We start from the raw sequence: 12,780 nt of genomic DNA on the forward strand, positions 1-12,780 counted from the left end.
GAGAGAAACCGAGAGGCATCGTAAATTGACCGTAATTGCGTTCAATGTTACGCGCGCACGAACGGATCAAAGTCAATTGCTCGAAGTGACGGAGTCGCGAGAAAGACAACGAAACCAATTGCCTCTTGCTTCGACCGAGGCTAGGCCACTTTGCAAACATTTTCTCGGACAATCTATACGAAGCCCAATACCTCCTCTTCGTTCGGTGGTTTCTTAAATTTGCGATTCGCCTGTCAACTTTGGCAAATGAAAACGATGCTGGAAGTTGGACGAATTTCGTTGATAAAACAAGTCGCGTTAACGGACGGTCGTCAGTGTACGCGGTCGCACGGTCGCTCGGTGGCGATGAATGACGAGGAGGACAAAGACGGGCGCGTGCAGACAATAAACGTTAAACTCGAATGGGTTGGCACACAAAGCGGTGGCTCGTAGAAGAAAATCTAGGATATGGAAAGAGAGAAAGAGAGACGGTCTCGACAGGGAGACGACGCGTCGATCAAGCGGTCCACAGAATCGGCATTCAAAGCTTCCTTTTTCTCCGACAGGCAGCACCGATCGTTAGGAAGTCGAGTGTCAAACTGTCCGGCTTGTCATCGCGCGCGCGCCACCGCGCCGTAGCTATCGCGGCGTTTACACGTTCGAAAGAGGAATGCGAGATTCTCGCTGTCTCCGGAAGATGAACGGGTACTCGTCGATGATAGCAGGTGTTTCTGACGCGAATCAAGAGTTAGAGAACAGGTTCTTTGCGTTTACACTTTCCTTCGCGTTTTTAAGCTAAGGAAATATTTACAGTTCATTCCGTTCGAATGTTCGACGAGACGGTAGTCGACTTTTGTCATCGATTGCTCATATTCCCCCGATACCACTTGTTCCTCTCCTCCTCCGGTCTTTCACTCTTTCGTTGTTCGATCGATCGAATCGTGCGCGTCCAAGCGGTCGCGATACCGTGTATCCTTCTAATTATCCTTCCGTTCGACCCTGGAGACCGGTCGGTGCGTCGCCGTTGGAGAAAGAAGAAAAACTCGACGGGTTTACCCACGATAAATCTCGCGGTACTCAGGTATAAAGAGGGCTGTGCTCCGTTCGACGATAACATTTTCCTTCTCCGTCGTTCGTTCGTTCTTTCCGTTTCTCTATCGTATCCTCCGGGAACGCGAGAGTCCTGCTCTATCGAATTTACCGAGAACGAAACGGAGCGAAGAGGAAGATGGGCGAGGAAGAAAGGAGAGCAGCGGGAACGCGAGGTAGAAAGGGTTGAGAGATCGGGCAGAAGATAAGACTCATAATGAAAGGCATTCATTCCACCGCGAACCCGACACGCTGAACTTGAGTGACGTGGTTGCAGACAGCTGCTCAAACCTGATCGCTCCGTACGCATCTCTGTCCGTTCGTCCATCCGTCTGTCCGTCAGTCCGTCAGCCCGTCTATCCGTCCATCCGTCCATCCGTCCATCCGTTCTTCCGTTCACGTCCGTGCGCTCCTTCTCGCATGATTTCCTTTGTATAACAATATCGTATAATCAGCCGAACCGGAGCCATGAAATCGATTCGATCCAAATCCTTCTTTCTCGATCCCGATTTTCCTTCCCTTTGCAATTCAACTTCTTCATTTTACGAGCTAGGAAATCTCTCTTACGCAATCGTGACATTTCGTTACAATTAGATACGTATGGTAAGAGGAACGGATGAACGATTCATCAGATAGGTGTATTGGGTGGTTAGATCGACAATGGGAAGATTGGAATTTTGCGAGGAAAGCAGATGGGGGTGTACCTGGGTACCGACAATAAGTTTCAGAGTCTCTAGAGTTGTTTGGGTGGTAATAAAGCTATAAAACCTGTAGATCTGCCAACCATATTTTCCAAAAGCGATTAACGTACTACCTCGGGCATCGATTTAAAGAAGTTACAAATTTTCTACCACATCTGTTGGCTTTGTAGGTTTATCGTTGAACCGTGCTTGTTTTATACGCGCTATTTACTGCAGATGTTAAGAAAAAATTCACGTCGTTTCTATTATTTAAGGCTGGTGTAAAATCGTTGGTGTGCAATCTGCTAGTCTCCTCTCTTTTTTTTCCAGACTCGTTCAGTTTGCACAGGCGATACGATTCCTTTAACAGTGACGATTCAACGAATCCCCGATAGAGCCTTTCCATGGGAATATCGATCGATTTCCCTTGAGAAAGAACGAAACGTGTTTCGTCGAGTCACCCACGATGCGCAACTCGACTTTTCGTACCTATTATAAGTGGAGAGCGATAAATCTTTCAACTTGGTAGACCTCCTCGAAGCACGAAGCACAGAGTATAGAGCACAGAGCACGTAGCTTGAATACCAGCTTTTCGGCAAGACTGCCGGTGTTATCTTTTGAGGAGAAAACTCGACGAAAGACCGGTTACCACGTCTTCCTGCTTTCGTCATAGCGTATCGGATACCGATGCTTTCCACCTGAAATCTCGTTTACTCGAGAAAAGAAGCGGGATAAACAGTTGACGATCCACCATCTCTGCGATTCGCTCTTCCAACGAAGGATACGGTAAATCGGCAATGAAAGAATCGATGCATGTATCTAGGACGCGATCTACTATCCGATAACCTGATAACCTGATAACCTTGACCGATAATGAAATGAAGTGTTGCGTTGAGCGTTATGATTGAAAATGCTCCAGTGACGTATTTCTTCTTCGTGTCTTTCACCCTCACCCACGCCGAGGTCTGCACTCGGTCGCTGCTGTTCCTTCCGTTACGCTTCTTCGCAGGCTCTCTTTCGAGGTCGAGCTGACCCGAGAGCGTGACGCTGACAGAATTACGTCGGGGCCCTGGTCTTCTGCTCTCGCCGTGTAGCGAGACCCAGAGAAAAGAGTAGTCGAACCCCTCGGCTCTATGCTTTGCCATAAATATCGGCGGTGACGTTTAGGGAGAAAAAAGAATCTGGCGGCTGGGAAGCATGGATGACCTCCGTTTACAAAACGGCAGCCAGCAACGCCAGTCAAGCTACCGGTCTCCTATCTTTCCTGCTAGACACGTTACATTTACGACAGAAATCTCTGCGTTCTCGCGGAATGCAATCGATTGTGATATCGTTTGTTCTTACACGATTCATCAGATTTATTTTCTTACTTAATTCGTCCCTCGTTTCCTTCGAACGATCGATTTCTTTGAAAAGGCGAGTTTGCGTTCCAAGCTACCGACTCGTAGGTCGTACATCCTCGCTTCAGAATCGTCGTTGAATAAGCGACAATTTGTATGACAATTCCTCTCGATGGTCCGGTGCATTGTGCCGGCATGTGAAAGTACGAACGTGGGCACGTTGTATCCTATCGTGCACGTTGTCTCTTTACCTCTGCCCCTCGTTCTTTCTCTCTCTCTCTCCTCATTTCTTTTCCCGTTTCGATCTCTCTTTCGGAATCACAAATGGAGGCGCGCAACCTTCCGAAGTACGAAAGAGAGTGAGAAGGAAGGATGAAACTCGCGGGGCAAAAGGTACGGACAAGAGAGAAGATGGAAAGAGAAGGTAAAGGTGAAAAGAAGGGGGGACACGGGAGAGACTGAGAGAGGATAGTAGAGAGTTAAGGAAGCAGGACTTTGTGAAAGAAAGAAAGAGAGAAAGATAGAGCGCAGTCGGTCGAGAGATCACGATCCTTGGAGCAAAAGCAAAGGTCGATCCGTGCTGCACGTTGCACAGCTCGACTCTACCACGACGGTAGGACGAACGTTTATTAGAAGCGGAGGAAGCGCCTCTGTGACAAATGGCGTGGTTTCATTGTTGCACGAGGACCCCCGGGCCCACCGACAGGGCCGCACGGGCCCCTCTGCGACATCGTAAATCTGACCAACGTTGACGGATAGAAATCAGAACGGATGCTGGCTGCTGGCTGATGGTCGGTGGCACGATTTTTACTGTACGACGGCACCAAGAGGCGCGAAACTTTCGACCTACGGATCAACCGAATTACTTTTGTTTTTTATCCGATCAACTGTGTTCGCTTTCGACAGCGATACTCACCCTCGAAACAAGCAGCTTCTATATTTGATACGTTGTCCGAGTACAATACTCTCGAATACATCGAACCGTAGTGACTGACTATCGCGCGTCTACAATCTCGACAGCGAGGCAAAGAAGAAGAAGAAGAAGAGGAGGAGGAGGTGGCGGAGGAAGAAAAGAAAGAGTGGATAGGCGCGAAAAGGTAAGAAGAAACGACCGAAGCGTCGCTAGAAGAACGAAAAGAGAGTTCGTTAAGCGACGATCGGGGGGCATAGGTCTGTCAATCGATCCGAGTCCTCGGAGAAACGAAGGGACCCCAAGATGGCTGCCCGAGAACGTACAGACGGGCCCCCGCTTCACCAGCATCAGCGACTTAGCATAAATCACTCCCGCTCCGCTCCACTCCGCTCCATTCACTCTCTTGCTCGTTCGTTCGGTCGCTTACTCTCTTGGTCCCTCTCTTGGTCGCTTGCTCGCCCGATATCCGGCTGCAGAAACGCGACCATACTGCGATCACAGCCCCGTCCGTCTTCTTTTTCTTTAAACGCGTTCTGGCTTCTCGCGATCGCGAACCGTTCCACGTCAACGATTTATCAAAGACAACGCGTACTTTTACGGCATCAGGCTTTCAAACGTTCACATACACACATACTTGCGAACATTTATGTATTCGATACGATGCTTCGTTAACGCGACACCTTAACTGAACCAAATAATGAAAAAATCGACAAGGATGAATGAAAGAGAACAATCGGTCGAAGCAAATGGCGGAAAACGGTCTAGGATTCGTTAACAAGTGTGACGTCAAAAAGGCGAAGGAGGACAAAGAGAAAGGTCCGTGTCTTACCCTCCTCCATATTTCCTCGTGGTGGTAGTTCTTTAGACGGCTAGCTCTGTACGCACGACCTCGATATTACGATCTCAAGAAATTCGGGGGTAAGACGGAGAAACGAACAAGGAAGAAAGAGAAGGGAAGAAAGATTTGCAAGAGGTTGGGCGAACAGAGCAAACGGACAGGTCGCTTATTTATGGCAGCCATACTTCAGATATATGAACTGGTTCCCGTCGAAAGTTCGGGACGCCGCGTCTTTCCAGTTCAAAATGTATAGAGAGGTGTCCCGCCACTCGCCTTCCTCGGAAAGATTTGCGAGGGGTCACCCTCGACGCGATATCGCGCGAGTTTAATTCTTTCTCTCGATTTCAAAAAAAGAAAAAATCAGGATAGGCAAACGGTTCGACTGTCGCGCGTCGCGTCGAGTCGTTCGTCGGGAACGGATGGGAATTTTTGGGATCGCGTCTCGATGTTTGAGTAGATTTTCAGACATTTGGCGAATTGACGCGAATGACGCAAATTCGTGTTCCCGCCTCGAAAGAAGGAGCTTGGAACTGTGAGAAGAGAAGGAAGGGAGCAGAGGGGTGGTAGGAACGGGCATTGGGGAGAAGAGAGGCGATGGAGTAGATAAATAGATGGATGGGCAATATTATAACTCACCGGCTGTCATCCTGTACGGCGAGTCAGGCTGCTAATCAGACCCTGGCTCGCTCTCGCCCCTCGACCGACCCTTCACGAAAAATGGATTTATTGCCGCTCGCTCCGACTTCGGCACGCTATCGAGCTCTCTGATCCGTAGAACGTAACCATCGTCGTACTATTCGCCGCGCCGTGTCGAGCCTTTTACCGAGTCAAACTTGGCCCCCCTTTTCACCCTTGTCTTCCTCTTTCTATCTCTCTTTCCTGTCGTTATCCATTATTTTCCATCGTCTCTGAACTCGATCGCCCTTGAAACTAGCTGGACATTTCCACGTGTCTCGGAAGCTTTCTTCAACAACGTGGCGCGTACGGTCGCAACAAAGGAGGAGGACGATCCGCGATCTACGAAGCATCGCATCGGTGGGCACGGCCAAGAAACGTCGCGAAGTGAAGGAGCGATGGGTGGCAGGGAGGTTCGGGGAGGGGAGGGCTCAGGTGAGAACCGATGCATCAAGCAAACGGTGACACTCGCCTCTGCACGGCGTGCATAGATCATGTCGACCTCGTTGCCGTCGGACGCGGTGCTTCGCGACGAAGAGACGAGGGAAAGATCTAAAGCTTGGAGGGGTATGACGACCACCCTCTTACCCTTCTTCCCACCTTACAATCCGTTGGCTTTTCTCTTTCTCGCGCTGCTTGCGTTCGGAGAGCACAGATGTACGAACCAAACGAGATAGACGCAAGCAAGAGAACGGAACTGTCTGAGATCCCTGCTCGAGAATACGTGAATATACGCGTGTACGTGCCTGTACGTGCGCGCGTGTGTTTTTTCAACGAGATTTATTACCGAACTCCTAATGCTTCGGGGCACGAGGAGAGGGTGCTGCCGCTTTTCCCACCCATCAGCTTTCCCAGCCACCCCCCCGTTCCGCCGTTACTACCGTCGCCAACATCGTCGTCGCCGTCGTCGCCGTCGTCGCCCTCGACGTCATCGGAGTCGTCGTAGTCGTCGTGCTCGTGCTCGTTGTCGTTGTCGTCGTGGGTCTTGCCTCGCCGACACTTCGTACCTTCTCGCCGTGCCGTACCACGGTTCGTCTTCGCACGCCGCTTAATCCTCGGCTGCCACGCTATTACGAGTTGATTTACATTCCTGCGTTAACAAGGGCCAGCGGATCGCGCCTCCGATTCTCTATTCCGCGACTCACCGTTTCACCATCGTTCCTTAAGCCCGCTTCCAACAGGGGAACACACTTTCCAAGTTAAAACACAGAAGCGAGCATTCTGAATTTCGAACGAACCAATCAGGCGAACGATCTATCCTCGGATTTTAATCTGTCGCGTTAACGCGTTACGGGCAACTACGAAACTTTGACTAACAAACCTTTGAAGACGAGAAGGGTGTACAGGGGATCCCGTTACACCCAACTAATAAACGTCATCGCCGAAATATTTACGGCTACAAACGGTATCGTAACCGCCTGATAAATCATTATTAAGCAAATCGTATTACCGATGTTAACGAGATCGTCTCGAAGGATTACGTAACTTTGACCGTGGCCGTGTTATCTTTGTATCTTTTCGATTTTCGAGATTCTCCCGTCTATAAATAATTATCCTTCGACCGAACAGACGAATAACTAGGTACGACGACGGAACAGGTAGGGAAATCGAAAACGGGAGAAGGGATGAAGAAAGGTAAAAAAAGATTTAACGATTCTCGAGCGCGTCAAAGTACCGGGAAAATTACCGACTACCGGAATACTCGGATAAGAGTATCGAGAAGGAATCGATGAATCGACGGATCGACGAATCGCGTCGGATGGACGAAAGGACGGACGGTGCGCGCGAAGGGACGAAAGATTAGATTCGCTCGAAGGACTGAATGGTGTAGGTGGACGGAGTGTACGCGACGCGACGGTAGGAAAAAAAGGGCAGCAAGGTCTGGCAGAGTGGTAGCGAGGGGATGAAAGAGAGGCGAACCGCGAAGGGTGAGCGCGAGAGAGAAAGAGGGTGGAAACGAAGAAACGAGAGACACGGAGAAGAAGTCGCGAGCCAAGGAAGAGAGTCTCCTCGGTGAAACTAGGAAGAGTGGGATGGGGGCGTGGGTGGAATGGGGCATTAGTGGGGAGAGAAATACGTCGGACCGGTGCGTGTCGTGGGTGGGGATAGGTCAGGGCCGCGGGTGGAGGGATAGGGGCGATTCGTTTGGGTGAGGGGCCAGACGGGGCGATACGGTCCGTTCGGCGTGGAACTCGCAATGGGACGGACGGGTGCATCAAGGGGAAGAGAGAAAAAGGCGCATCGCGGATGGGATGAACGAAGAGAGAAAGAGAGTGATGAGTAGTGCGAAGCAGGAGGGCGGAAAGGGGAAGGAATCGGGTGGGGGGAAGCGTGGCAAGGGGCGGGTGGAGAAGGCGAAAAGGTGATGGTAGGGACGGAAAGTGTGGGGCGGGGGCAGAGAGGGGATGAATCGTCGTCGTGTCGTCGTCGGCGGCGGCGGCGGCGAGGTGGAGGGGGCAGAGGTGGGGAAGATGACCGCGGAGCCGTCAGTGCGCCACGTGCTGTCGTCGTAGGAGGGTCTTTACTTTCGCTCCGTTCCGTCCCCGAGTCATGCCCGTCACCGCTAAATCGTGACTCCGTTTGTTCGAAGCGATTTCGTCTCCGCGATTGTTAACTCGGTCAAGCGATTCGTCAGATCGCGGGTATGCGAATATAAAAATACGGTGCGGTGAGGTGCGCGAAAGCAACGAAGAAAAGTAAAGAAAGAAGGAAAGAAAGAGGGAGAGAAAGATACGTTTGGAGGAAAGAGTGACAGGCGGCTAGCGAGCGCCAAACCAGTTGAGTGAGTGGTGCGTTGCGTTGCGTCTTTATTGTCTTTGCGTGGGTGGAAGATCCGTGAGGATGACGCGGTGATATGGTGTCGAAGGAACCACGGAGGACACGCGTGTCCCGATGCTCCTCGTCCAAGCGTCGCGTTCTTCTTCATCTATTCGCGACGAGGATAATCGCTCCTGACGTAATCACGGAGCTGAGAACTCATCGGGACTGACGTTTCCTGCGCTCTGGAACCACTACTTCACGGTGAGTCCTTTTTCGCAATGTTTGCGATCGAATGGCGTCAACCGGGGCTGCTCGTTTCGCGAAATCCGCGATGCGCTCGATCGCGAGCAACCAAACTCCGTAAAAGTCTCGAACGCCTCGACTCGATTAGTTACCTGACAGTGAGTATCCCACTTTCTTCTTACCGATCCTGTTTTCGCAATGAAATTAACGATTCGAATCGCGTCGCGTTTCAATCTTCTATTTCGGTCCACGCGCTCCGTTCAGATTTTCCTCCCTCTTCGTCGTTAACGTGTATCTATCTTTCTCTATAGTTCCCCTCCCTCACCACTTGGCACACTCACCCCCTTCCCCTTCAGCTCGCTCCTCTCGTTTCATGACACGCATACGCGTATAGAACGTGCACAGGCACGAGTTGATTCGCATGCATGCACGCACCCACGCACCCACGCATGCATGTAGAGGGTGCACATTTATTCCTCGCTGATAGACGATAAACAGCACACCGATTGGCGGGTAACTCGATTCGTTTCAAGTTTGCCAATTTCTCGCGGCCATCGACTCATAATTCATTATCCGTGCATCTAATTCTACTTGGATTAAGCTGAACCGTGTAGGGAATGGAGGGCGCGAAAACGAAGGAGAATATACCAATCAGTGATCAGACGTTGAGACGCGTTCGTTTCGGAGCATTCGGCACTCGCGTTACGTCGTCGTCGTCGTCCTCGTTGTTTGCCAAAGCGGTGAACGCGTTGCCACGTGGCACGCAGTGTGATTTGCGACGAAGATAACTGTCGACGCGTATAACTTTCCTCGTTGCGATCGCGTAGGGTGCGAGTCAACGTTTCCCAGACACTTTCGTGCGTCGTAAAATGTGTTCGCGTGGAATCGCGGTGATCGTGTGTGCAAACAAGGCACGGTGTTACACACTCGTACGTGGATAAAACGCCGCGTTCGAAAATGTCTTTTTCTGCAGCGGTAACGTTCAAAGTTATGTCCGATGAAACGATGAAATTGTAACGAAACGAAACGAAAATCGAGTGGCCGTAAATAGGTATTTGCATGCTCCCGATCGATTCGGACAATTACAATTCACCGACTTAAAACTGGGCAGAAATGACGTCATTGGACGCGATTAAAACCGTCCTGTCACCGTGAGACGCCTCGTATACGCGCACAACCAGCGACACGAATTCGTGAGAAAGAAAGGATCCAGGGTATAAAGTGTTGATTTCATTGCTCGTTTCAAAATTCGAGAACGCGTGACGTTCGATGGCTTCTCATTTTCCCAATGCAGATACCTTTTTGCATTTTTTAATGGACGCCAATTATGGATCCTCGTTTGACGCGTAGCTGACATTGTTGACGTCATTGCGGTTGGCTTCCAAAACCTGATTAGGTATTTGTTTTCGCGACGCTTTCCTATCAAAATGATCACTGCTTCGCTACTTTTCACCCCTTCTCGATATTCGCGTTTACAGTCAATTGACCAAAGGCTCGCATGCGACGACGAACCTGCAGCGGTAAAGAAACGAGCGCGGGAACGGTAGCTCGAACGCGAACTCGAACTCGAACTGGAGCTTCAACTCGAACTCCTCTCTGCCGCGTCAATAGCACACACCCCCGCGATTCAGTAGCGCCTATTGAAGTCTGCGATGACGGGCCCCGTCTGTCAGCAGATCAAAGCCGAAGTAAGCTCTCTTTGTGATGCTCCGCCGGGTCGGTATTTAATTATGTATGAGATCGATATTCGGGCCTTCGGGGGCTCTCTTTCAACTTTTCAGTCTCTCCATCTCCCGATCTCCCTTCCTCTTACCTTACCACCGATCAACGTACTACACGCCTTTTCTCTTTTTCTCTCTTTCCTTCTTTCATGTTTTAGTATAACTCGTTGTTTTCTCTTTTTCTTCATTTCGGTACACACTCGTTACGGGTACACCCTCACCTCTGGCTTCCTTTTGTTCTCGACGCGAATGGAAAACAAACAGGTGCGAAGCTTTGCAGCTACAAAGTTATCGGTATTTTAGCATTCGTTGACGTTTCTCGTTTCGATTTATTCCGATTCGGGAATGCGCGAGAGAAAAATTCCATGGTTCCGCGTCGAGGAAACGATTCGGGGGTTTGTTTACGAGCTCGTACGTGTTTCGCGGGCTTCGGAAGGGGCGGCGCTACGAGCGTGAGCTTTACGCGCGCATTTAAATCTCGCCCGATCGTAAAGATCTCGTAAACGGCGAACGTCCATTCGTCGAAAGATACGAACGATCTTGGTAAGAAAGACGAGATTATTACGGAGGTAAACGAACGCGGCCTCGCTGCAGTTGTAAACTGTCAAGGGACGCCGCTTCCGAACGAGTAAGTAACGTTTCAATGAACGATAGCGAAGTTGTACGCGCAATACGGTGTTAGCAGCGTTTCGTGCCCTCTTTCCTTTTTCTCGCTTTCTTTTCTTTCGAATCCCTGACGGCAGCATCGCGTTATCGGATCACTCGAAATCGACGTTTACCCGAACCGCTCAACAACTCTTTATGTACATACATATGTCGTGATTTCTAACGATTCTCGTCGCGAGCTAAACGAACAACGCTTCTCGACGCGAGAACGCCGTGGGAAACCGGTCGACGAGCGATGCGTTTCAAATATTTATTCGTTAAATTTCACGACAAAAAACTCTTTGATCAAAATCATACCACTCGATGAACCATCGGTTTTATCGTGATACATACGTCATACAAGGAACAAATTCAAACGAAAACCAAAAAAAAAAGGGAAAAAAGCGTCACCCTTCGTGAACGCAAAAAAATATTAGCCAGCCGTGATGGCGCTAATTTGCCGCGACCCGCGGCGGTTTGGTTGTTCTTGTTCTCTTTCCATTCTCTCTTCCACCCCGTTGTTGTTCTCCCTCTTCCTCCCTCTTTCCACCCCCCAATCCGGCTATTTTTCTCTGTCTATCGTTTAGTCGTCCGGTTGTTCGCTCCCTTTTTCGTTCCAACAAATCCATTTCGCTCGATTTCCATTTTTACGCATCGATTGCGCGTGTGTGCAATCGTATCGCACGACGAATGACCACGAAAGGTTATCGTTGCACTTCGAATTACGATCGATGCGCACCTTTCGATTTGACGTATCCCTGCTTCCGTTTCCGCCTTTTCACGTGCACGTTTCAGCCAAGCGAAAAACGCGCTCAACTTTAAACTATTCCTGTTCCCGTTCTCGTTCTTCTTTCATATCTCTCTGCCGCGAAATGGCGCGAAACTTTTCGACAAAATCAAGATTTCTCAAATTCGCGTTGGTCATTTTTTGAAAAGGCTCTTTCGATTCGTTTGTGTTCCTCGATGTCTCCCTGGAGAAAGAGAGAGGATCGAGCGAGAGAGGGAAACGAAACGCTGGAGGCTCGTCGACGGCGGGGTTTAGCCAAACGAAACGAGGTACAACGAGGGTGAGCACCACGGCAAAGGGGGTTAAAGGGAGTTAAAGGGGGTTAAAAGAGCGAACGGGACAGAGAGGGGGAAGGAGGGAGATGCGCACGTTTTTGATCGGTCGCACAGAAAATTGTATTTTCGAAATCAATTAATATCCACAGAATAATAATATACACTGGCTAATGATCGTGCAACCGTGTATATAGTCAAGTTGATCTCTCTCCTTCCGTCTATCTATCTCTCCTCCTCTCTCTTTCTCTCTGTACCTGTCTCCCTTTCCCTTGGTTTACTCGCGATCCACCCTCGGGCTACTTCCAACTGAATTCCGCGCGGCTTGTGACGCTTGTGATTCGACCAAAGTGCGTTTGACAATTTTTAATTATCGGTAACGAGTTTGACCGCGAAGACAGGTCGACTGAAAAACGGTGCATCGGCGAACAATCGAAATGCCGGTTCTCTCTTCGATCCTCGATATCCTCTGTCGTTTCCGTTGTAAGCAACGAGTTCATAAATTGTCTGTTTAACGCGAACGAACAGTTTGTCTGTTCGCCGCGTTCCGTCGATCGGAGCGATCCCGGCTAATGGCTTATCAAAAAGGGAGATGCGTGAAATACGATAATTCGCGTGCAACTTTTTATTCGCGGCAGCCAGCTATAACCTCTGGTATACGCTGTCCCGGTAAGCGTTCCGCATGCTGCACGTTTCACCGCTAATGTCCGCTGATACGGAGCACGAGCCATCCAAATAAAGGTAGTTACATATGTACTCAGTTTTGTTCGTTAACGTTTTTATCGAGAATCTTTGCCGCGAGCGCGCAGCTACATACGCATAGTTTTGTGGTAGATAA

General features: G+C 49.9%; 1 protein-coding gene across 5 annotated transcripts in view; it reads left to right on the forward strand.

Annotated features, from left to right (window-relative positions):
* The window catches only part of LOC114879298 (protein tiptop), a 67,365-nt gene that overhangs the window by 19,039 nt on the left and 35,546 nt on the right, over positions 1-12,780 (forward strand). The window contains exon 1 of one of the 5 annotated variants that reach the window (XM_029194099.2): positions 8,006-8,535. The exons of the other annotated variants lie outside the window; for them this stretch is intronic. The gene's annotated coding sequence lies outside the window, so the exon portion shown is untranslated. Of the gene's footprint in view, positions 1-8,005; positions 8,536-12,780 lie in introns of those variants that run through there. 5 annotated transcript variants of the gene reach the window in all.

This window comes from Osmia bicornis, chromosome 14, assembly GCF_907164935.1.
Source record: "Osmia bicornis bicornis chromosome 14, iOsmBic2.1, whole genome shotgun sequence".
Classification (NCBI taxonomy): domain Eukaryota; kingdom Metazoa; phylum Arthropoda; class Insecta; order Hymenoptera; family Megachilidae; genus Osmia; species Osmia bicornis.